At 43.7% G+C, this 26,726-nt stretch overlaps 1 protein-coding gene across 2 annotated transcripts in view; it reads left to right on the top strand.

Annotated features, from left to right (window-relative positions):
• PTEN (phosphatase and tensin homolog) overlaps positions 1-26,726 on the top strand; it is a 231,178-nt gene that overhangs the window by 167,743 nt on the left and 36,709 nt on the right. The gene's annotated exons all lie outside the window — the stretch shown is intronic.

Consider the following 26,726-nt stretch of genomic DNA (forward strand, 5'->3'; position numbering starts at 1 on the left):
CGCCACAGGGCGTGTTTGCACACGTTAACTCAGGCCCCGTCCCCTCCCTTCACCACTGTGTAAACGCGCCCTGTGGCCGTTCTAAGTTGAGAGATTAAGTCAACTTGAATCCGAAGGGTCCCTAGGGTCAAACTAGCCCACTAAGTACCTCCAGTAAGCGCCACAGAGCTGCGTTGCATAGAGGTGTAAAAAGGGGCGTGGCCTCAGAACACCTGTCTGCAACGCAGCTCCCTGGCGCACACTGGAGATACCTGATGGACTAGTTGGCCCTCAGGGACCCTCAGTATTGAAGGGGAATTAATTCCCCAACTTACAACTGGCCAGGGGGCGCGTTTGCAGAGTGCTGCAAGGAGGGGGCGTGGCCTCCAGCGCGATGCCGGTCTTTTATTTTATTTTTTTAAGAAGGAGGGCTGTGTGGCCCACCTTCTTTTTCTAATTTACTGGCCCTGGGGACCCCATCCCCCAGGGCCTGCACCCTCATTTTTTTTGTTGAAAAAAATTAATTTGGCCCTCCCAAGGCCTTAATCGGCCCCGGGGACCCCAACCCCCGGGTCATGGCCTTTTTTTATATTTAAATTCTTTAGGAGGGGGCTGCGTTGCCCCCCTCCTCAGGCCACTTATGGCTCCGGGGACCCCATCCCCCGGAGCCGGCATTTGTTTTTTATTATTTTAAAAATATATATATTTATAGAAACACCTAGGACATGCTGGACAAAACCGTATGTACCTATCACCATGACCATTTGCGTGATATTCATTAAAAGGCGACTATGCATAGAATGAATCCACATGGAATGTATTTACACCGCTAGTGAAGCTCTGACATGTCTGACGCCCTAACGTGCCTAATCCCGGCGCCCCCGCCGGTGGGTACTCTCCAAGTAGACACCCTTGTCGTTTATTTATACAAACATGGGTAGCTATTGATGGGCACATTTAATATACACGCACACCAAGCCATTCAAAGGGGATTCGACAAATTCGACCAAACTATGCAAGAAACCCCCCTCACGGTTAATAAAAAAACACATCCACCGCCGGATGTGTAATACTTTTTATTTTACTCTCTGGAAAGGAGACAAACCTCACTTGAGAGTCACAGCGTGCTCCTGGCTGAGCCCAATGCTGTTACACCCACCAGTGCCCGCCGATTGCCTCACACCTCTGTGTTGTATTCCACCAGCTAGTGCGTATGCTATGACATTCTCTAGCGCATGTGCACTGTAACACCACCCCGTGAATGTCATGCCACACTTGCCTTCGCACGTGTTTCCCCATCTAACGTGCCTTCCTCGATGTGTATGTTATAACGCACAGCGCTATGCCATACATATTACAATCTGGGATCCATATCTTTGTGTCAGTGCATATGCAACGTTACACTCCCCAGCACATATTTTATATTACAACTTTAGAGACTAGTTATGTTACAACACTGCCCTGTGCATATTACACTCCAAGGCGCATATCGCATAGCAGGCGCTAGTGCCTGTGCTATCTCGCGCTCTCCAATGAATCTGTCATTGCGCACAATGTATTGCATATTCTGTTTCACGCCCCAGTTCATCTTATATCACACTTTTTGGTGCATAGTTTATACTATATACTACATCTAGTTTTCATTTTCAATCATGCTCTCAGGACTATGTTCTATATAACACTGCGCCCACCTACCCTTTTCACGGGCATTACATTTTGCGATGGGGCTGGAGGGTCAGGGGGTGTTTCTGCCAAGTGAGCCCGGAGTCACAGTCACAAACGTCCTCTTCTTCCTGAATAAAAGTGAGATTATGCTGCATACTTGTTCATATTTTAAGTAGTTCGCACAGACACACATTTTAAAAACAATAAAGTTCCTAATACCCACTTTCTCTGAACAGTTAGCTTGCTGCCCCATCCCCCTCCTCCCTATCCTCTGTGGTCTGAATCCATGGACTAGCCTCCTCCCTCCTGCCATGCATGGTCTGATGTGCTGCCACTGCCCTCCATTTAGCATGATGTACCAGTCCACTCCTCCTGCCCTCCATTGCCCAATTCTATGGCCCATCCTTGACCTCCTGCTTAGCCTCTGTGCTTAGCTTGCTGCCCCTATTCTCCTTCCCCCTGCCCTCCAATGTCTTTGTGCATGCCCCTGCTCCATCCTTTTTGCCCACTATGTTCCATGGACCTGCCACTCCTATCTACTGAGTGTTCTGTTGAGCTGCCACTCCCCTCCCACCTGCCTAGCATTGCCAGATGAATGTAACCTGTCCCTGCCACCTCCACCCTGCCTGTCCACATGCCATGCCCCTATCCCCTTCCTCCTGTCCTCCATGGTCCATTTTACTGCCACACCCTTCTGCCCTCCCTGATCTGTTGTGCTGCAACTGCTCCTCCTGCCTGCCCCGCGCGGTCTGTTGTGAGGCTCCTTCCCCTGAACTCTCTTGTCTGTGCCCAGGTCCTGACCCTCCCTTCTATCCTCCATGGTCCTTTGTGCATGCCCCTGCACCTCCTTCTTGCCCATCATAGCCATTGTGCTGCCACTAACCCTCCCGCTTGCCAAGCATGGTGTTCTGTGCTGCCATGGCCCCTCCCACCTTCCCTGTGTGGTCAGCTAGCTGCCCTTGACCCCCTCCCACCTTCCCTCCATGGTCTGTGTGTATGCCACCATAGTCTCATTGTTGCTCTCCATGGTGTCTTGTTTCTAGTGCCCATCCTGCCTGACCTCCATGGTCATCTTGCTGCTCCTACCCTGCCACCTTGCCCCCAGCCCTCTGTTTTCATGTGTAGACCCCCTATTCCCTCCCTCCTGGTTTGTCTGTTCCATTGTAATGCCCCTGATCCGTCCCTCCTGCCCTTTATGGTCTGTTATGCTGCAGTTTCCTCTCCTGTCTGTCCATTATGGTCAGCTAGCTACCATTGCCTCTTTCCCCCTCTGTTCTCTGTTGTCAATGTGCATGGTCCTGTCCCCTCCCTATTGCTTTCTATGGATTGTTGTGCTGCACTCCCGTCCCGCATGTGCTGTGTGGTGCATTGTGCTGCTGCAAACCCTGATCCATGTCCCTACCCCAATTCCTCCTGCCTACCATGATTCAATGTACCATACTTGCGAACATTTTGAACTTGGTAAGAGGGAGATTTTGAAAAAAAACTGGGGTATTGATTTTACCCTTTGAGTTAGATTGAAAAAGAGGAGATTGTAGACAGGAGACAGATCAAATAAAGCCCATTTGAGCTTAAAAACATTGGACGTTTCCTGGCTGAAACGGTTCTGTTGGCATGAATGGTTGTACTACCACTGGCTCTTCCTTCTGTCCACAATGGTCTATTATATTGCCACAGCCTCTCTTGCCAGTCCCGTATTGTTGGTTTGTTGCCCCTGCCCCCCTTTCCACTGCCCTCCATAGTCTGTTGTGCTGCCACTGCCCTTCCTGCCTGCCCAGTGTGGTCAAATTGTTGCCTCTGCACTCTCCTACCTGCCTTCAATTTTCAGAGTCCATGCCCCTGGCCTCTGCCTCTCAACAGTATCCCAATGAACAACTAGAGTGCTAACATTCTATATTTATTACAAAAGTGTGGAACGCCTGACGTCATCTTGATGTAATCAAAACTGTAATACCTAGAGTATTTCCTTTAGAAATTACATATATGAGAGGGTCTTATTTGCATCAACATTATGGTTAGTGCTCTAAAAAACTAAAATGAGGACATATTTTCTGAGTTTTCAAATAGCGACAAAGAACTTTTAAATTATTTGTAATCTTTGTGTTTTTTATCCAGTTGACCACTTGATTAAATGTTGCACTTAGGGGAGAGGATGTGGTGTACTTCCAGAGCTGCAGACTTTGCAACTGGGGAACCAGGTTGGAGTTTATGCTTCAGCTCAACATTTTGTGATTGTGGTCAAATCACTTAATCTCCCCATGTCTACAACCAAAATGAATTAGATCTTGTGTGATGTAACCAATGCTCATGTAAAGCATTCCAATACCTGACAAGTCTGCACTATATAAAACTGCAAATACACAAAAAATAATTGTTTTGCACACTTCTGTCATTGGGCTACATCTGGGTGATATTTGTGCTGCATTTAGGCTCTTTTGTGTCTGGTGGCCATCTTGGGAGATTTATTTGTTATGAAGTTTCCTAATTTCCTCATTTACTGCAGTCTCCTCAGTAGAAAATGCTTTCAGTTTTTTACTTTGATTCCATCAAGAAGGTATTCAAATATGTCACACATTTGCCATAAATTCTGAATGTTAGCACTCTAGTTGCTCATTAGATCACTGTAGTAAAGCTACTGCTCACCAGGGAAGTCTGCTGCTGGTATTCAAAGTGCATGTTTCAGTCTGCATGTCAGAATTTTTTTATGACATAGAAGAGGATTTGAGAAGTCAAAATGTGCCCTAATTTTTCTTTCTGCAGTACTAATCATATTTCCTGTGGCAAAATGAACCCCCTCATTTTGTTCCTTTTTAAATGAAATGTTTTAAGAAATACCACTTTATTCCAACCAAGATGGCTTCAGGTGTGCCATACGTTTGTCATAAGTAGGACTGTTAGCCTCTAGTTGTTCTTTAGAACACTCTGGGAAGCTACAGTAGAACACAAAGGAATCATCTGACAGTCTCTGCCCTTGTTGGATGTACATGTTTTACTGAGAATGTCAGACTTCATTCTCACATGACTGAGAAAGATAATGTGAATTTACAGAAAATATGCTCTCAGTTAGCTTATAGATCACCTTCCAAACCTCTGTGGGAAAAGCATGAGAAAATAGTTTTTTCTCAAACCTGATTCATGATATCACAGCAGAAGGCTTTTTCACATGGTAAAATCACCTTAGAACACACCACAATTCCTAAAATGAGTATGGTACCACCAACAAATGATTTATAATGTAACTAAAGTCTTAAAACCTTCTATTAACTGCAATGCTTTTTAATGAGGTGCTATCATGTATATTGGTCCCAATATGGCTGCCAACACTTCTTGGATGAAGTGCTGACAGCCAATCAGATCTCACGATAAGATGTGTGGTTAGGCTCCGCCCAGATATATGTGATTTTACTTTTGATTTTCTCAGGAACTACTGAACGGATTTACACCATTTAAGCAAAAGGCACATGCCTGACCTCAGGACTACCTCTTTGCCAAATTTCAAGTAATTCTGTTCAGCCGTTCGGGCTGTACCTTCGACTAAAGGTCCTATGGGAAAATGCACGGGGAAAACGCGTTTTGGGACCCCCCTTTTTTCTCAGCCCTCGCTTGATGAATCACCCGGAGACTTTCAGGGTAGGAGCTGAGCGGAGCGCCCCATTAGTTTTGAAAATTTCACGAAGATAAGTCAACCGGCCCCAAAGTTATTCAAAATAGAATTTTCTGATTTCCTATGGGAACTCGGTCCTGACTATAACCATCTACTGGCGATCGCCAGTAGATAATAAATATATATATATATATATATATATATATATATATATATATATATATATTCACTGAAAAAACCATAGGTTTCACACACGTTATAGTTAGGAATTAGCATTTAAAAAACCTTGCAAATTCACTGAAAAAACCATAGGTTTCACACATGTTATAGTTAGCTGTACATTTCACTCGTAAAAAACCAATGAAATTCCACGTTATAGTTAGTGCAGGCAACTATAACTCACGCAACCGCAATCCTCTGCTGATGACATATGTGTCTTTATGAAAAAAAAATATTTGTAATATATGTATAGCTAAAATTTAATGGAAGAAGACATGGGCAATTAAGTGTCTAAATACAGTATTAGCATCAGCAGAGGATTGCGGTCGCGTGAGTTATAGTTGCCTGCACTAACTATAACGTGGAATTTCATTGGTTTTTTACGAGTGAAATGTACAGCTAACTATAACTTGTGTGAAACCTATGTTTTTTGCAGTGAATTTGCAAGGTTTTTTAAATGCTAATTCCTAACTATAACGTGTGTGAAACCTATGGTTTTTTCAGTGAATTTGTACGTTTTTTTAAATGCTAAGTTACTTTACGCCGTTCGTGCCCACTTTACGCTGGATGGGCCATGTACGCACCATGCGCTTCGTGCACCGTCCGCACACGGAGGACATATTATGCGCTTCGTTGTGAAAGGTTATCTATTAAATGTTCACGAGTTTTGTATGTCATGCACAAAAGGTGCCCTGCGGGCACCTTATGCACACGGGGTGGGGGGGGGGGGGGAGAATTATGTGGAGTTGGTTTTTTTAAATTTATTTTTTGCCGTATAAGCGCATTCGGCGTATTTAAAAAAAAAAAAAAAAAAAAATATTTTTGGGCCTTGGGGGTCCTTCTGGGACACCCTGACCAAGGCTATGTGGTCAGGAGCTGTCTAGCCTGCCCCTTTTCATGTTATCCAACTTTGTTTTTACTCCCCCCCCCCCCCCCCCCCCCCCCCCTTCCTCAGAGTGCGAGAGAGAAAATGGCGGCCGACACTTCCTGGTTTCGACCGATTCGAATGTTTACTAAGATCTAACAGCCAATCAGAATCGCGCTTGCGCACGGCACCGTACGCGTACGGTAAGCTTACGGTGCGCGCTCGGAGTGCGCTTACAGATATATATATATATATTGATTTAAATGCTATTTTCTTAGGAAATACTGAACAGATTTACACCAAACCTACAAAAGGCACATCCTTGACCTGTAGACTACCTCTCTGCCAAATTTCAAGTAACTCTGTTCAGCCGTTCGGGCTGTAGCTGTGTCTAAAGGTCCTATGGAAAAATGCATGGGGAAAACGCGTTTTGGGACCCTTCTTTTTTCTCAGCCCCCGCTTGACGAATCACCCCGAGACTTTCAGGGTAGGAGCGGAGCGTAGCGCCCCATTAGTTTTGAAAATTTTGCGAGGATTCGTCAACCGGTGCCAATTTCCGCTGAACGCCGCACGCCTGCAACTTAGTGTCGGTGCCTGCCGTGGTAGAGGCAACCACAATAACGAGTACAATTCGATCCACGATAGGAAAGAGGCGGCACTCCGTCCTGGTGTTCAAGGTATATTTAATCGCTCACAAACAACAACGCGTTTCAGCCGAAAGACGGCCTTTGTCAAGTAGCCTGTGCGGTCCACAATGCCAATATTTAAAACAAACAACGTCATGATAAACATAGAAGAAATACTCCGTAAATCCCAAGTGTAATTCATCAATTCTGAAATAAACTAGATGGTAAATTCTTAAACATCATAATCTTGGATTGCGGAGAAATGTAAAGTATAAAGAAATCAAAATTAAGGGAAAATGAATAACAGTTGATGCTTTTTTCATATGCTTCGAGTGAAAACATTTCATGAACATGAAAGAGAGACGTAGGCACATCATAACGACATTATTATCTCTCAAATAATCCTGCATGAAATTATGCCCAAAAATAAAGGACTAATTATAACCATTGATAATTCGTATGAGCATGAAAGGTAGCATAATACTGTAAAGATTTCCCCATTCAAAATAGCAATGCATAATAGCATAGTACTGTAAAGATTTCCTCCAAAATAGCATTGAGGACACGCTAAAATACTGTTGGTAAAATAGTGGGGTGTGTAATTCAAGAAAGAGAGGACTAGTGTGTGGGGAAGGTATCGGTTGTGTGTATACTTCTTTACGTATCGGGTCTCATTGTTAGTCCGTGAGGACAAATGTGAATACAGTGTCCATGGACCCAAAATTGGGATATAGAGGGAATATACAAAATCACCCAAAAATTTAGGACAAGTGCCCAAAAGTCTACTGTCACAGAGACCAATTACGGTCACAATGAGCATATCAGAAAATTCTTAAAGTATATATCAACCACAGATCAATATCTGTACCAACCTGACCACGTGACTAGTCACAATCATGTGCGTGTATCTCCCAAAATTAATATAAAATGTGAAAAATTATATATGAAAATCAATGTATGTACAAGGTACAATATATCTTATTGTGACTGTCATTACAGTCACTGAGAAATGTTGTAGAAAGAAGAAAAATTGCACAGAGTACATATGATGGGTTGCAGAAAGTCTAGTTTAGATTAATGACCAATGTGTGTATTGAGTTCCTCTTCCCTGTTCAATCCATACGGGGCCCTGGTGTTTAGGTCAATTATGTATCTTGATTCCAAGATACGTAGATGTTTTTCTCTGTCCCCTCCACGTATATGCTTCAGTACTTTGTCTATTCCACAGAACTTCAGAAGTGTGTTGTTACTATTATGTGCAATTTGAAAATGTCTGGCTATAGGATAGTTGAAATCTAGATTGGTTATAGCCCTTAAGTGTTCAAGGATGCCTTTTTTTAGTTGGAGTTTGGTGCTACCAACGTAGCGCAAATTACACGGACATTCCAAAAGATATACAACATGATCTGAAGTACAGGTGATAAACTTCCTAATGGGTTTCTCCTTGCCGTCTTGCGTCTTGTAGCTTCTGCAGCTAACAGAATTCTTACAAGCTTTGCAGGAATTGCATTTGTGGAAGCCATCCCTGGCATGTAGCCAGGTTTGATTTGGTTCCATAGGCTGGTAACTTCTTACCAATTTGTCCCTGAGTGATGGGGGTCGCCTATAGGTCATTGATGGAGCTTGTCCCACTTTATCTCCAATCACTGGATCGGCCTTTATAAGACCCCGGTGCTGAGTTAAAAGGGATTTTAGTTTCCCAGATTTCACGCTGGGTGTGGTTATCATACGAGGATCATCCATAGTTTCCTCTTTGCTCATTTGTTTTTCACCAAAGAGAACCTCACTATGTTTGGTCGTTGACAATTTTTCAGTAGCTTGTTTCAGAATTTTGTCTTTATATCCCCGTTGTTTAAATCTCGTTATCATAGTGTTTTTCTCCCTATTGAACCCTTCATCTGTGTTGCAGTTTCTACGGGCTCTTAGGATCTCTCCGTAAGGGATACTACTGATTAACGAGGGGGGGTGATGACTACGGGCATGTAATAATGCATTCCCTGATGTTTCCTTCCTGAAAAGAGCAGTAGTGAGTCTGTTATTGATTTTGTCAATGGTTATTCTTACATCCAAGAAATCACATGAGGTTTCGCTGATGGAATGAGTAAAACTTAGATTTAGATCATTTGCAGATAGTGCCTCAATAAACTCCTTGGCTAGGTCTATACCTCTGTCCCAGATGATAAAAAGGTCGTCTATATACCTTAGCCATAAGGGAATATGGTTTGTGAATTTCTCAAATGTCTCTCTCCAGACCACCTGCTCCTCCCACCTGGGTTTTTGGCCCTGGGCTCAGTGGCAATCTAGGGAAACTTACCAAACTCACACATTTCTGAAAGCTCGACACCCTGGGAAGTCCAGGGAGGTATGACTTGCGTGGATGCCCCAACGATTTCCTACCCGGAATCCCCTGCAAATCTAAAATTTAGCTGAAGAAACAAAATTTTCCTCACTTTTCTGTGTGGGAATGTTGTGGGATCACCGTGCTGAATCACATATCCTACCACCTAGCGTTCACCCAGGTCTCCCGATAAAAATGGTACCTCACTTGTGTGGGAAGGCATAGTGGCAGCAACAGAAAATGGCCCAAATCGTACTCTGGAGACTTCAAAATTCCATATCATAAAACTACCTGGTTTTGCAAGAGGGGTAGGGGGGGGGCACCTGGTTTTTCGCGGCAATCTAGGGAAACCTACCAAACCCACACAATTCTGAAAACTAGACACCCTGAGGAGTGAGGTATCCTTTTACTTGGTAGACTAAGGGGAACGCTACATGGTAGGACATTTGTGCCAGCACAGTGATCCCACAAAAAAATGTGGGGAAAAAGTGCTAAATATGAGGTTTGCAGGGGATTCTGGGTAGGAAAACAGGATATCCATGCAAGCCATACATCACTAGACCCCCAGGGTTTTTAGTTTTCAGAAATGTGTGGGTTTAGTAGGTTTCCCAAGATGGCTGCGTGCCCCGGGCCAAAAACCATTCCCCCCCCCTTGCAAAACCAGGTGGTTTTATATGTAATTTTGAAGACTCCACAGTATGATTTGGGCCTTTTCCTGTTGCAGCCACAATGCCTAACCACACAAGTGAGGTACCATTTTTATCAGGAGACCTGGGGCAATGGTAGGTGGTAGAAAATTTGTGTCAGCCCGGTGATCCCACAACTTTCCCGCAAAGAAAAGTGAGGAAAATTTGATATTTCTTTTTCCAGCTAAATTTGAGGTTTGCAGGGGATTCTGGGTAGGGAATCTTTGGGAGATCCACGCAAGCCATACCTCACTGGACTCCCCAGGGTGTCTGGTTTTCAGAAAGGTGTGGGTTTGGTAGGTTTCCCTAGATAGCTGCTGAACCCAGGGTCAAAATCCCAGGTGCCCCCCTTGCAAAACCAGGTCGTTTTGTAATAGGTAATTTTGGTGTCTCCTCAACACGTTTACGACCCTTGCCTGTCGCAGGCTCTAGGCCTACCCACACAAGTAAAGTACCATTTTTTTGGTATACTTTGGGGAATGTAGAGTGGGTGGAATTTTGTGGATCCACGCACATTCCAGAAGTTTGAACTTTCCATCACAGAAATGTGAGGACATTTTTTTTGGTTTTTTTTTTTACAAAGTTTGAGAGTCAGACAAGTCACCCCATCCTGGATTCCCCTGGGTGTCTAGTTTTCAAAAATGTATAGGTTTGCTAGCTTTCCCTAGTTGCCGGCAGAGCTAGCGTTCAAAATCTACAGCTAGGTCCTTTGCACAAAAATGTGGTGTCCATGTTGCGTTTTGGGCCGTTTCATGTTGCGGGCACTAGTCCTACCCACACAAGTGAGGTACCAGTCTTATCGGAAGACTTTGGGGAATGCGTGGTGTGTGGAATTGTGTGGATCCACGCAGATCCCAGAACATTCCATCACAGAAATGTGAGGATTTTTTTTCTTTTTTTTTTTATAAACGAAGTTTGAGGTTTGCAAGGCATTCTGGGTAACAGAACCTGGTGAGAGGCTTACAGGTCACCCCATCCTGGATTCCCCTTGGTGTCGCACAGGCTCACTCATTGCAAAGGGGTTTTCTTGCTGCTGCATGAAATGAATCAACATATTTATTAAAACGTTTCCCTCTCTTTCCCACAAGTTCAGGGTGAGGAAGTTTCACGATCATCCATTAATTTTGAATTTGTCATCTCTCTGAAATCATTGCAAATAGAAAGGACCTCATGGTAAAGTAGCTGCCATTAAGCAACATATTCGCTTTTATGTCTCTGATTAACAATTCCCGTGGAGCATTTTTGTGATCTCTGGATTGTCTGTTCCAGTTTCACATCTGGAGCCAAAGCATTAAACGATCCCTGTCTTTCACCACAAAATGTCTTTTGATGCATTTTCTGTAGAGGTATAGTTTTTCCACCTCCTAGCTTCCTTACCCTTTCCAATGCCAGGACCCATATTTCAGGAAGATTATGCAATCAAATCAGTGATCAGTGACTCCACAGTCTTACACGTGCAGCTCCCAATCCCCTTCCTACTCACCATGTACCAAGTTTTTCACTAGAGCTTTCATGTGTAATAATTTCCCCAGTATTTTCAAAGTTCTGATTTTTCTTCACATTTTTTGACAAACTTGTTATTCTGATTTTGACCTGTGTATATTAAACATTGCCTGGCTTTTCACTATGTCTTTTTAATGAAGTGCACCCACTTCTGAGAAGAAATGGAAAGCCTAATGTGTCGTTCTTGAAGAAGAAAGAATTCCAATGCAATGTTTTAATAGCTTCAGATATGGATGAGCATATCTTGTGACAAATGAATTTCGATCAATACTGCCTGGACAGTTTTGTTTCCAAAGATTTCAGACTTAGTAAGTGCATCTTCTGTGCCACATCTACTGAGACCGTACTGCAAAACACATTCATCGCAGAAAATCGGCAGGGTAGGCTGGTCTTCAAGCTGAGCACGCACATTTTGATTACTCTTTTTAGAGCTGTGTATACTGTTGTGTAGTTTGACTAAGATGGTATTACTGGTAAAAACCCAACCCTCTTCAGTGGGGCAGTATTCTGGGAGATCAGAGCATGAATTCCTGCCCATAGAGGAACTAGCTTTTCTACATCCTTCAGTCCTCACCAAATAAGCGGTTTTGTAAATTCAGTTAAATCAGCTTTGTGGGACCGCAGCATCAGGTAGAAGATCCATGTCCTCAGCCGCTTTGAAACTTTCTGGTAGACTGGGACATATTGATGGCTTGTAGTGGTATCGCACACGATTGCAAGGCAGTGGGGTTATAGGTTTGCAGCTTAGTTTGTTTATGCCTACAGCTGGCACAACTTGTTTTCTAGTAGCTACTCCATTGGTACAGTAAAAGCACCATGGCAGTATCGTGTGCTGGATGTTCCAGACAAAGAGCTGTCTTCAAAATCAAAATTAAGGGCAGCTATTGTAAATCCTTCCCTTGTAAAGTGACTTGGAAGTGGTGAGCTGTCAGATTCACAAGATTTTACAGTATGAGCTTCTAACAAGTTCCAGCTCCGTACTATGTCAATATAAATTGTTGATACACCACTCCTATTAATTTAAGTCTTTAGCTCGCTACTTTTGCACTTATATATTGCGTGGGCAGTTATCCTGTATAGCAAAGTTTTTTCTTTTTGCCGTGATGTAATTCATAAAACTTGGTTTGGAAAAGACAGTACATTTGCACAGCATAAACCTGTCGGTTCATGGGATTGTCTTCCACTTCTTCACTTAGATCTTCAAATCCATCATCAATGTTGCTGGCTTCTGTTGCAAGCTCAAGAATGTTCGTTTGTGACAGCTTTGCTTTGCTGATATTAAACAATGATGTAAAAAATGTTAAGACCACATTAGGCTTTCTTGTTGACTCCCATGATTTGCAGAGCTCTGGAGCATAACAAAAAATGCTAAGGTTTGCACAGGTGTGTAACGTGCGTAACTTGCGGGTTTCACAGTCAGACTTTGTAATATCTGCAAAAGAGAAAGGAGAAACAGCGTAATTACGAACTGTCAAAAGGTCCCCCAAGGTCGGGACCCTTCATCCATGCATTTGTTCTCAGGCAGCATCTTATCCGATACGGACAAGCATGTCCGTGAGTGTAGTGGACGTGTCATCAGGCACACAAGACTAGAAGTATGACGTCACTCGTAGGCGTATAGCCTGTGCAGGGGCTGTACGATGGTAATCCGCATTTGAAGAAATCATGCATTGTGCCATTGCACTAAAGGTTGGCCCATTAAAACGGTGGGTGATAAAATCACATTATGCAGGCATGTAATTGAATCGGAGCAGGGAAGTGCATACGTACATTGCAACAGGCTATGAGAAGTCGCCAGGTGCGCTCTAAAAGAATTCAGATGCCACATACTTAAATCATAAGTATTTTTCATGACAAAAATCCCGGCGGGAGGCGGTCGCTATTGTCACACTCTGTTGGAGTCCTCAGATTTTGTAGTTGGCAACACTGTCAGGAGGTAAAGATCCTCTGCTACCACCTGCTTCACTCATGTTTACAAATTTTAATAAACTGAAAACCTGAAATTAAAAGAAATATATTAAAACAAATTACCAATATGAAGTCTAAAGCACATTATGGAGCCACCATTTTGGAAAATAGTGGAAGGTTTGCTATGATGATTTATTATCTGTCGCTCGAAGACTGCTTGACCCCCAAAACCTATGTTTTGACACTAAAATGAAGTCTGAGACTTATGGTTCCTGAAATATTACATCATCAGTGCAACTAATCTGCCATTTTTAGGTCTCGCCTACGCAGCACGCATGCGCTGAATAGGAGGACCTTTAGCCGGCGCTCTGCTCTTTTTGGAAGCACACACTCTTGCTTGTGGCAGCATCCACCTTGCGGGAGCGCGCAACGGCGCGCCCCAAGCATGAGTATGTGCTTCCAAAAAGAGCAGACTGCACGTGCACAAACATCTCTCCCTTTTCCTCTCCCTCTCCCTCTCCCTCTCCGCGGGCGCATTTGGAAGTGACACTTCAGAAAGCTTTGTACGTCATCTCGTTATGGAATGCTTCAAATTATGGAAGCTTGGGATTTTACACTGTAGCTTTGTTTGTATTTAAACGTGTTCACTTGCGTGGTTTAATCAAACGTTCACTTGCGTTTTGTGAATCTAAAAGATCTGCCTCACAGACACTACCAAAGGTGCATTATAACATCACAGGCGTATTCGTGGAGCGCAGTTGATCCAGAGTCACCCTCTTAGCATTGTTTCTAGATCCCGGGTGTTTTTTGCTATCTAGCTTCTTACTCTTTTTATGGGCCCCAGGAGGATGAAAGGCTGAGTGGTTCTGCCGAGATTCTAACTGCGATCAAAGGCTCGTACAGAGATTCATGAAGTGGGTGTTTTACTGCACCGGGCCTCCAGAACCCCGCGTTTATGTCTGCGCTACACACAGTAGACCTACAAAACAGTAAATGGTTAAAAAGTAATGTGCATTATAGCCCCAGCCCTTCATTTGAGGCGCGTCCCCCCCCCCCCCCCCCCACACCCCCCCCAGATGCCAATGAAGCTACCGTTGTCTCAATACCGTGGATCTGTGCAGACCAAGCTCAGCTGATTCTCAAATTTACTTTCAGGTTTTAAGGTTAGCTATACAAAACCATGTTATCAAGAAATGGATCGACAGGGTGCAGTTTAGTGTATAAAATGAGTTTCTGAAGGGAAATGTCACATAAATGAAATCGTCCACCCCTCTGGTAGGTTTACTCCATTGGGGAAGGTCCACAAAACTATACCGGTATGTGTAATCTGCCCTTACAACTGCTTTGCAATGCATTCAGTAACCTTAAAGTCAAACAGTAAAAAAAACAAGCAGTAGCCTAGCTAATAGGTCTCGCCTTTTGGACATTTTAAGTGTTTAGTCATGCAGGACGTTATCCTGGATGCAAAGCCAATAGGTCTTGGCAACCCAAGACTCTAGGGTTCAGGGAAACTGTACTTTACACTTCTGTGAAGTCCAATACTCTGTCTGGAGCAAGATGCACCGACTCTCTCTCTACAGGTATTAAAATACTTGCAACATACATTTTAAAAGTGCAGTTTTAAGTTGTTCAAATAGTCCAAGCACATTACTGTTTACAGAACCTAGGCTAAGGCCAGTTCAGAACACAGATGCTAGTACCAGGGAGCAGGATAGAACACAGGATGTGGGAACTGATTGGAAGACTCACCCTCCATGAGGAGCAAAATGGTCCCCATATGGTTTATAGGTGATGCTGCACATGGCCAAATCAAGCACCGTTTTATGACCATATGAAAAAGAATTGATTTGATACTATTCAGTTAACAAGCAGCAATTACTCTTTCGTATGATAACTTGAAGTGACAATGAATTGTACATCAATTCATCTGGCCCTTCCCATACCATCATCACATATCAATCACACGCCTTCTTAAATGCCTAGCAGCTGCAGGACGTTTCATAATTTGAAGGGCAACTTCGGTGTCTGACTCTGTAGTCCATTTAGGTGCGCCATGTCTCCGGCATCCATGTGTGTGACCGCGTTGGTTACTATGGCAACGATCGGCCATTTATACCACATTAGAGTGCTCTGCCCAGCCACTACCAGCTAACAAGCTTTGGCATAGCCAATAGGTCTCGCCTTTGGGACCTTATAAGTATTTAGTTATGCAGCACAATATCCTTACTGCAACAACATTAACTGTTGCATGGCTAAACACTTCAAAGGTCCCAAAGGCGAGACCTATTGGTTATGCCAATGCTTGTTAAAAATGTCGTCCTAAAAAATTCAGCTCGGCTTAGCAATGTCTACCCAAGCTAAATTACTTCTCTAAAGATACAAAATCACTAATCAGAAATGAAAATCTCTGGACAAAATTCTTTTTAGAAGTTCATCAAGGGGCCATGACTGAGTCCTCCATTACAGCATGTGATAAACATTTCGCTCCCGCCTAGCATGTTGGCACCTAACTTATGCATCTTGAGGAAGTTTCCTGACTTAATGGACACTTTTTGGGACTGGGAGAGCAGAGCATTTCCCTGTTCCATTTTCGCAATGGTGCTGAATTGGGGACTAGAGGGAGTCCTTTTGACTGGCAAACACTTTTTGTGTGCCTGTAAATGTCCTACCTGTTCCTTTCTGTATGTAGATTTCAGCAATCAAGTCTCACTCTTGTTCAGTAGAGGACATACTTTAGATGGACTGATTTAATTCAATGGGGGGTGTGGGCCTGTATCACATAGAGGCAGAAGAGCCCAAGTATCCCCAAGACCACACTTCAAGGCAGGCTTTAGTGCCTTCAGAGTGTACGGCTCCAGCAGGCCACTTCATCTGTACCTTCGGCGGCTGTTCAAGTCTGACCACCGCTTCGGACACTAGTGCCATCAGAGGTGGTGCTCAAAGCACTGGTCATGCCTCTACCAAATCAGTATATGTTCATCGTCTGTTCCAGATACTGGGCAGCCCATTCAACCTAAGGGGTCTCCTGCCATTCCTTGCAAAAAGTAGGTTAGCTGAACCATATGTGAACCCAGAAATATTATCTCTGTATTAGTGACATTCATCCTTTGCAGAGGTATTTCTTAATTTTTATTAATGAACTTAAAACTGTGTTCACGGAGGATCTGCCCATATCTATGGAGATTGAGGATATTTATGCTTTTCTGGTTATAGCAGCTCCCACAGGTTGTGCAAAAATCCTCCCTCACTTCTTAAATACTGTGAACTGGAGCCCCTTCACCTCCCATCTCACCCCGCCCTCTAAATATATGGTGGTAATGGTGGCCATTTAAAAATAAATTCCCCCGCCCCCAAAAAGTCACTTATTTCCATACTAAGGGAATGAGGATGTGCAGAGACAGGTGGTCTTTGATTGTGATGTGCTTGAGCCAGTGTCTTAATGGGAAAGTAAAGTCATTTTGATATACTTTATATCATGTCTAAGTTTGTGTTCAATTTTGGCAAGAAGGGTGTGCAATCAAAAACTGCTCAGGTCTTTGTACCTTATTAATGTTTCTACCAGAGTCATGAACATCCGTCTAACAGTGTGCCAGCAAGTATAAAGTTCGTTCTCCTTTCTAGAGCAAGAGTCTCGATATATTATCATTGGTTAGCATTTCTAAATTCTACTTTCTGGTTTGTCTGTTACACCAGTCAACTTTGCGGGGATTAAATTGTATATGCCAATGAGTCTAAGGTTTTGCAGCAAGAATTCTTTCTGGATTCATATGCTGCACATTATTCCGCCATCTAGTGGTTGGGTCCAGAACTCTTCTCTTGTATATTAGGCCTTCTTCCATTTCCTCTCCATTTTTTCTTTGTTTTTGTTATTGTTGAGCGTCTTATGTGTCCCACCATTTGGTGCCTAGTCCAACTTTGTCAGATGCCCCTCCCCGGAAGCCTCCATGCGTGGGCGCCATCTTCATTTTTTTTTTTTTTTCCGCCAATGGTTCCGAATGCATTGCTGAAGTCTCTCCAATTGCCGAAAGAAGCGAGGTAGACCTTAAGATTCATCGAAGACTCTGCCAAAGTTCTGGAGGGATATCGTTGAGATGGTGATCTGATTTTGGAAATTCCAGTCAGGTTTTTGATATGGAAGCACATCTTTATGCTTCTGTCTGGAGGGTCCCAAAGGATAATCATCAGGTGTGCAACCTTTGCATACCAAGAGACCTCCGCACCATCAACTGCAAGGCTTATGTGAAATTCAAACCAAAGACCTTGAGAGATGGGGAGAAATAAAGGCAGGCACACTACGCCTTACAGGGTCAGGAGGAAACTGTTGCGGAGAGACCTGGGGTTGTCGAGCGAGGTCTAGGACAACATTGCTGAAGGAGGAGAGGGCTCAGACGTCAAAGGTCAGACTTTGAGCGAGAACACTGAAAACACCAAGATAAGGTTAAAAAAGGTAAGGTAAACTGCTGAAAGTTGGGCGAGTCTCGTAACAGACTTTAGAACCTCAAATGCTGCATTAGGCGAAAGTTGTAGCGAACTGAAGGCAAGCAGAAGTTGAAAGAGTCCCTGTGGTCCTTCACGAAGACACAGCAGGTGGATGGACCTCTGAAAAGACGCACGAGTTGAAGGACAACCGAAGTTGGCAACAGGCCAACTTAAATAACCACACCAGAGGCCTCGACGTCCTACACAAGATAGAAACCCACATTCTATGCCGAAGAGTGCGCAATCAAATGAAAAAAAAGGTGTCTTGAAGCCAAAATGCCACGATCCTCCAGAAAAAGGATTTTGAAGCAAAATTTCTGAATACCGTCAAACATTGATCCCACACAGACCCACACAGACACATACACGGAGAGAGAGAGAGACACACAGAGAGACACACACACACACACAGAGTGAGAGAGACACACAGACACACAGAGAGAGAGAGAGACACGGAGAGAGAGAGAGAGAGAGACACACAGACACACAGAGAGAGAGGGAGACACACACAGAGAGAGAGAGAGAGAGAGAGACACAGAGAGAGACAGAGCGACAGAGAGCGAGACAGAGAGAGAGAGACCGAGACCGAGACCTCCATAGTCGCAGCCACTGCCAGAAACCGGGCAAACGTGCAGACTACCTTGGGACCATCTCCAGATAACGGGAGCAAGAGAATGGATATGGTGGGGAGGAAGTTTCAAAAGGGGAGCAGCAACTCAAAGAGCATCGCTAGCTCCAATGCCCTGCGCAACAGATCTGGTTACCAACACTTGTTAGACATGGCAGAGCCAATGAAACACCTATCTTCTCAATATCAAAGGAGAGCGTCATCCCTCGCAAAAGAAGGGAAAGTGTCACCAACATCCGTTTAAAATCTGTATTAGACGCAGCACACGCGGCGAGCTGACAAATAATGACAGGAACCGGCTAAAGAAGGCATTCCTGCCTGTGGGTGTCTGGTTCCAAAAATGAAGTAAAAGCCAATATCATTAACACCCCTTGCAACTGGGAGCACCTTAATGGGAGTGCAGTCAACGATACCCTGCAGCAGCTTAAGAACGCTAATATTTCAAAATCGATGAAAGCCCTGCAGTTAAGGGGGCAGCAAAGACTAGGAAGTACACCATCTAGAAGACCGTTGGGAAGAGGGGGGCTTTCAAAATGTTACTATGCACCAGAGCTTCCAAAGTACAAGCCAAGTGCAGGCACAGACACAACAGTGACAGCGCCAAGCACCTCAAAGACAACTTTTCATGGGCGGGCGAGTGGCGAAGTACAGCCACGGATAGGAACGGCTGCAAAGTTGAGCAAGTGACTTAGAAAGCCTAAAGCATAACTATACCCAACACCTGTTGTGGGGAGGATAGAATCAGTCTACCAGGAGTAGAGGAAGGTCACTTCAGACAAGTGGATACTCGACATCATCCAACACAGCTATTGCACAGAATTGGTCAAACACCCACCAGGGCGAGGACCAATGGAAAAAGACCCATGCAAGAGCAGAAAACACCTGTCTGCTAAGAGGTGAAATAATTTTTGCAGAAAAGGGCAATAGAGAGAATACCCAGAAAGGAGATCAACTAGGGAAATTAATCAACATGCTTTCTGATACCTTAAACAAGTTCATAAGGAACCAGGTGTTCAAAATGACAATGTTACAAGAAGTCATTCCTCCACTTTAGAAGGGGGACCATATGACGGCCATAGACCTAAAGGATGCATATCTACACATCCCAATGAACCACAAGCTCAAACCATTCTTGTGCTTCGTTATACACAGAAAACTGTACCAATTCATTGTGCTGCCATTTGGAATAAATTCAGCCCCAAGAGTGTTTATGAAATGCTTAGCAGCAGTTGCGGCACACCTGAGAAGGCAAGGAATACACTTACCCGTACCTTGATGACTGGCTGCTAAAGGCAAACTCACTAAGTAAGATCAGGAACAGCATAGAACCGTATTGACGACACTACACAGACTGCGATGTTCCAAAATCGTCCCCACACCAGAACAAGAGAAGCACTTCTTTTTAGCAAGAATCAGCCCAGCAAAGGCGAAAGCATACCTGTCAATAACACAAACTCGCCAATACCAGAAGGAATGGGTCCAGAGCTAGTGATCACAAGCTACAGGGAGTTGAGAAGAACTGGTGGTAGTCACGCAAAGAGGGCAGGAGGAAATGGCGTGGTGGAACAAGACAAATATAATCGCCAACTCCCATAGTGACCATCATTACAGACTACTCGCATATGGGATGAGGAGGTCATATGGGGAGCTCAAGATCATAGGAACCTGGAGACCAGAAGAAGCAGTACAACACAAACATTTGGAGCTAAATACAGTGTTAAAAGCCACTCTGAAGCAGCCGTGTGGAAATCAGTACAAATTAAAGCAGACAACATGACTGTTCTACCTAAAAAGAAAACGAGGAGGAACAAAATCCTTTGCCGTTTCTTGGATAGCACAAGAGATCTGGAGATGGGCCATTCAGAGACTAATAAACATCACGACAATACGTCTACCAGGAAAAGACAATGTAGAGGCCGACCAGCTGAACAGAAAAACAGCCACCTCACAAGTGGGAACTGAAGCGGACAGTAATCTAAAAGGTGTTCAGAAGATGGGGGACGACATAATTTGACTTTTTCGCAATGCCAGTAAATGCAAAATGTCATTCCTTCACATCCAGACATCTACTGACCCTCTTTGGAGAATGCAATGCCAATAGACTGGTCAGGGATATTCGATTACACTTATCTCTTATCCCACTGTTACCATTAGTAATCAGCAAATGCAGACAGTCGCAGGTGACCTTAATACTCATCGCTCCACATTGGGCAAGACAGACCTGGTTCTCACCCAGACCTGATAGAGATGGCACAGAACAACGTGCAGAGTTACACGATCTGCTATCGATGCAAGGAGGGAGGATTCTCCACCCTGAACCTAGCACTCTTGAGTCTATCAGCGTGACTCTTGAAGACACAGAGTTTGTACACTTAGGACTTTCAGAAAAAACAATGGCTGCCCTCCAAGAAGCCAGACAAGAAAATACTACACAGCCAAGTGGGAGAGATGCACAAGGTGATGCCAGAGTTCAAGTCTCTTTCATGCAAGGACAAGAGACGCTATAGTTATCCGATACCTCAAACACCTGCTAGACCGCAAGCTAACCTCTGTGTCATTAAAGGTGTGTCTGTGAGCAATAGTGGCATACACAAGGGAATACATATGAAGTTTCTTCACTACATCAGTGATTAAAAGATTTCTGTAAGGGGCCAAAATATTGCCCCAACATTTACATGGAACCTATTTGTTGTGCAAACCCAACTTATGGAACAACCCTCTGAACCACTCCACAAGGTCATCTTAAAAATCATCAGACTTGCCTTGCTTATTGCAGTGACATCTCTCCATCGAGTAAGTGAGTTGCAAGCACTTACCATTCAGGAAGCATATATGGAAATACACAAGGACAGGATAATCATCAAGACTAACCCACATTTCCATCCAAAAGTCATATCCCAGTTTCACATAAACCAGTCAATCTAAATACCAGGTTTCTCCTAAGAGCCAGAGACTCGGGCAGAAAGAGCACTACATACATCAGACCCCCGATGGGCAAGAATATGTCATATGGAGTAAACCAAGCCAATCAGGAAAGAAAAACAACTCTTCGTATCATTCTCGGACAATAACGAGGGAAAACAAATCACTAAGAATAGCATTTCAAGATGGATTACTCAAATTATCCAGATGTCACAGGACAGCTGGCATACAAGTGGAGACGAAACCAAGAGCTCATTCGACATGTAAGAAAGGAGCTACAGTAGCCTTACTGGCAAATGTTCTGTTCAATCACATGTGTATGGTAGCCACTTGGCCGTCGGTACACACGTTGATGAAACACTACTGCATCGATGTGCAGAGAAACAGATGCACAAGTGGGACAGAGTATTGAGACATTTACTTGCAAGCTCAATGTCCTCTCCAACCCAGCCTGTAGGAGTAGTTTTGCAGCTTGAAGAATTTTCTGGATTCACATATGACCCACCCACCTACCCAGGAAGCTAGCCAAAGAGAGTTTAATAAGGGACTTAAAGAATATACAGACAAGAGAGAGCAGAAAACACCAAATGAACAGAAGGTCGCGTGGGCAAAATAATACTGAAGATGGCAACCAAGCGTGGTGGCTTCCGGGGAGGAGCGTCTGATGTCAGGTAGAAGTTGGACTAGGCACCAAATGGTGGGTACAATTGCCACCCAACAACAAAGAGGAAAGAGAAGGACGAATATACAAGAGGAGAGTTCCACACCCACACACTAGATTAACATCCAGTATGGGGAACACCAGGCAATTTTCATGCCTGAAAGGCAATAATTTTGCATTTTAGTACACTAATTACTAGTGGTGTATTAGAGCAAATTCACTGAAAGAAATTGTAAGATTTTGAGAGCTTTCGAACTGCAACCGAAAAACAAAAAGGACTAGTACCCAAAGACTAAGTCATAAGCATGTCTTTTTTCACACGTTAAGGTTGGATTTAGGGAACGGATATAACAAAGACGGATAAAATGGTTAAAGACGTGGAGCTGTAACTCAACCATGACATACTCCTTTGGTAATTGGGACTTTTCCAGGAAGTTTTTGCCTTAGTCCAAAAGTAACAAGTGCTATGTTCCCATAGTGCTTTGTTTAGTAGCTAAAATAATGTTCACTTAGCGACAGTACAAAACAGTGCAGAGTTTTTTTTTTTTTTATCTCCTTTTATGTCGTGATTAGGTGAAAACAAACTGCTTTTAGACAGATTGTATGTTAAACATCAATGCAGTTTAAAACTCTGCCTATGGTACGAAGACCACATATAAAACCACCAGTATGAGGCTTATTCTAGTGTAATTATCCCACCCTGCTACCATAAAATATGAATAGGGATCTGACTGGATGAAATCGCCTCAGGTGACCGGTGCCATTCACTTCACTGGGAGGGGCAAAGAATTATGCTTCACTGCCTGTTCTCACTGAATCCCATTATACTGTTGAAAGCAGGTGGCCTTTGGGCTCTCCTGTTGGTAGATTATAAACCTCCAATTTGATGATAAGAGTTTTGTGGCGTCCCTTGATGACAAGTTGGCCAGGTGTGTCTGCCACTATAATGGACAAGTTATTGGCTGTTCTCTTAAATCATTTCGTGCTTTATCCACTAAGAATCTAATTAATTAGGGTCAAACCCTCTGCCTTCCAGAGATTTGGTAATTGTAGTAGCAGACTCTGGTGTTTTATTCAGAGGTTTAATGTAAACATCAAATCTCTTTGCTTCTGACTCCATCACTGAGGAAAGTATATAGAATTTGCCAACCTTCTCCATTTCCAGCCAGCATGCCTTCAAAGAAGGGTAGGGAGGAGTTTCCATTCTCATTGTACTGAGAAAGTTGCATGTGGCTGATGGAATCAGGCTTTTCCGGTTAACTGTCTTTACTTTTGTTATATTCATGTTTCATTTAAGTAAAGGAGAAGACCTGGAAAAAGTTGACTTTATTTTGTCATTTTGTTTTATGGATTTATATTTTTCTTCTGAGACTCTGCTTTCTTTCCTGAGGTATTCAGTTTGAGTAATAATGAAGATCTCATGATGGAGAACTAATATTAAGATTGTTATGTTGGCTTGAAGTATCAGGCTTCCAGAAGGCACAGAACCCCTTGATTTTGTGTCTGTGACCCTTGGACATGAACGCTGGTCCCCATTTACTCACATGGGTTAATAAGTTAAGAGGATTTCTTTTTTGCAGCTGGTGCCCACATCAAACCTGAACTCTTATGGCACATTGATAAAGCCTTCTCCAGATAGTCTCTATTTTTCTATCCTGGTAGTAGTTCTATCGCTATTTGATGTTGGCTGACTGACTATGAACCAAAACTATATCTGCATCTAGTACGATGGCCCCTGCTCACAGGAGTGAGTTGCTACCTTTGGATTTGTTGGGCCTGTTTCTTTCTGGCCATGTACAGTGGTTTGGTTGTTCCAAAGTGGCCATATGGTCAGGTGGCCTGTCTTGGCCATCTTGAACTCTTATACATCTATAGAACTGTTTGTGCAATTGGTTATCATGAATTAGCCTTGCTCCCATCTCCTCCGTCACAAGTTAGTTATCATGCGGTGTGCAACACTGAGAAGAACCTTTAGGGGCAAACAGAGGCTCAATTTCTGATAGATGCACAGAGCTTCCCATCAACTGACTCCTTTGATTACAGTGGTCTCTATAAACTGAGCCTTATTCATTCTTGCAGTTTTTTTCTCAAAAAGAAAGAATACCCAATTGGTCCTAAAGAATCGACTGGTTTTGCCCTGGATGTTGGTTGATGGACACATCAGGCTGCACCAAGTTTCCTCTGTTGGATGGTTGGAGTTGGCAGTGTTTAAAAATAAATATGTAGCCCTTTATTTGTCAAATAGTGCAGAACCTCTGAGATAATCAAACGTTTTCCTACACATGAAACCTTTAGGTCTCTCTGGAAGAAGAATGCCTTCATCCTGTGGCGAAATATGACAACAAAGAGATGACCTCTTTGCTAAATGCTTCATCTGTCTCCCTGGTTTATTCATAGGAAGAACATAATTCTGGTTCTTCCTTTCATAGAATACTTTTTGCTGAAAACGTGACTTTTGCAGGGATTTGTGGAATTTTGCTCACTTATATTAACTTTCTGGTGCAAGTTTAAAAAAAATGATGTACTCGTTTTAAAGAAAATTGAGCATGCTGTTTTTGTTTTTCATTGGCAGTTCCAAAGCTCAATCAAAATTAATGTGTGCCTCGTATAAAAAGATAACAAAACATCCATTAAGAAATTGAAAAATGTATGTCCGTAGCATGTGTGACTGTAGATACACATGCGCTTCATGCTCCTGCCATCTAGCACTGGACTCTGATGTTGCAGGTTGTTTTTCTCAGAAGAAGTCTTTGTAACCACATTGTCGGGGTGATAGATTAACATGGTCACCGATTTCATTGTAAGATTCTTTTTCTCCACCATCAAGCTCGGACATGATCCAGCATGCTCCTGATCTGAAATAATAAGTGGTTCCGATCGGGTCTTACTGTCTGCCATCCTCCGGCCTGTTTTGAGACGACTTCAATGTAGTTCCATCCTCCAATCCCATTGACAATAAACGCCCGGGCCACTCTGCCCTAGGACCACTTATTGCTCCAGACTAATTTCAGAGATTGATGAAGCTCCTGAGGTAATGAAATGGAGGCCCATCAACAGATGCCGCCAGTGCCACTCTAAATAACCCTTTGGCTGACCTCCATGACATCTGCAACTTGTGCCTCTCGCCGTAGGCTTGAGATTCGCTGCAACTGCTAAGCAACATTTGACAGCAAGAAGACCTTCCGCCAGTACATAGACAGTGGGCACATAATGGCAGGATGGCAGAGCTCCCAGCTTACTTGCGAAGCTCTGAATACATGGACTCCAGAGTCTTGGAGTCAGGCAAGGAGCAGTTCCTCGCAGAGGCTCCGAAGTACGCTCTATCTACTTCGGTCAGCTCTGGTCCACCCATGAAGACCATGCCACGCATGAGTACTGTCGACAGCCCAGTCCTCCTCATCCCTCTTAAGCGGCTTCACATCTGAGCTACTCCCTGCCTCTCAGGGAGACTGGCATCAAGCCTGGTGCCGAAACTGCTGCCGCCTTTGGGTTTGCCACTCCCTTCAATACGGGTCGACACTAAGCCAAGACTTCGGAGCCAAGGAGAGACTCAGCCAAAGCCTTTAATCCTCGACTGGTCTTGAGCCCAAGGATGCCAGTCTGTGCCGAGCCCTCAAAGCAGATTTCACCATCGAAGCCAAAGTCACAGAGGCAGCAATCTACCTTCTGCACCAAAGCCATAGTTGATACCAAGCATGCCTTCCTCAACTTTGAGGGATGGTCCATTCTCAAGAGGCTTCAGCAGGAGTTGGAAGAGAGACCGAGAAAGATTGTTATCCATACTGGCAGAGGCAACATTTCGGCCTCAGAAAATGCTCTGCCCAAGAAGCACAAACTTGCCTTAGCTGTCCAGCTCTCAGAAACATATGTGCCCCTCTTGCCCCCCCTTAAAGGCCTGAGAACAAACTCCTCCTCCCTCACCTCCTGTGCCTTCTCAGGCGTTCCTGGAGTCTTATTCCACCACTTGCAGACCAAGCCCTTATCCTCCAGCTGAGGACTTTGCCCTAGTTTACCCTTGTGCTTCAGGAAATCCCTTGGAGGCATACAATGTGAATTAAAAAAACCTTAAGTCACTGGCGAAAAAACGTAAGTTGCTGGGATGTTATAGTTAGATTCAGATTTTACACACACTATTTCAATTATCTTTAACTCGTTTCCTAAGATAACTGTATCTCATGCCCTCGTCATGCAGGACTAATGACCTCACTTATTACATCACTCATGACATCTTCTGTGACCTCATTGATAATCACTGCAACATTTGCTGCAAAATTATTGATAAGAAAATTGCGCAGTTCCGGGGACACAAAATAGTTAACTTAGAGCTCAAGTTCTAGTATTGAGATAACTAACTGCTGAATTTCTATGGGTTTGTGTGTTTAAAATCTGAATCAAACTATAACGTGTGTGTGTTTGTGTGTAGTTTTACTTACCTTAAATCTATGTACCATGCGTGGTAAAGATTGCGTGGAAATTGTATACTCTGTTATGTCATGCATCCACCCGTCTCATGCTGTTGGCGTAATACAGCTATGCAACCCCAGCACCCAGTGTGACCGCCTTTCATATTCAGATGCTACTTGGTCGACCTCATCCAGACCAGAAGTGAGTTGCAAGCTTTTAAAGTGTATTTAGGTAGAAGA

Source organism: Triturus cristatus, chromosome 1_2 (assembly GCF_964204655.1).
Source record: "Triturus cristatus chromosome 1_2, aTriCri1.1, whole genome shotgun sequence".
NCBI lineage: Eukaryota > Metazoa > Chordata > Amphibia > Caudata > Salamandridae > Triturus > Triturus cristatus.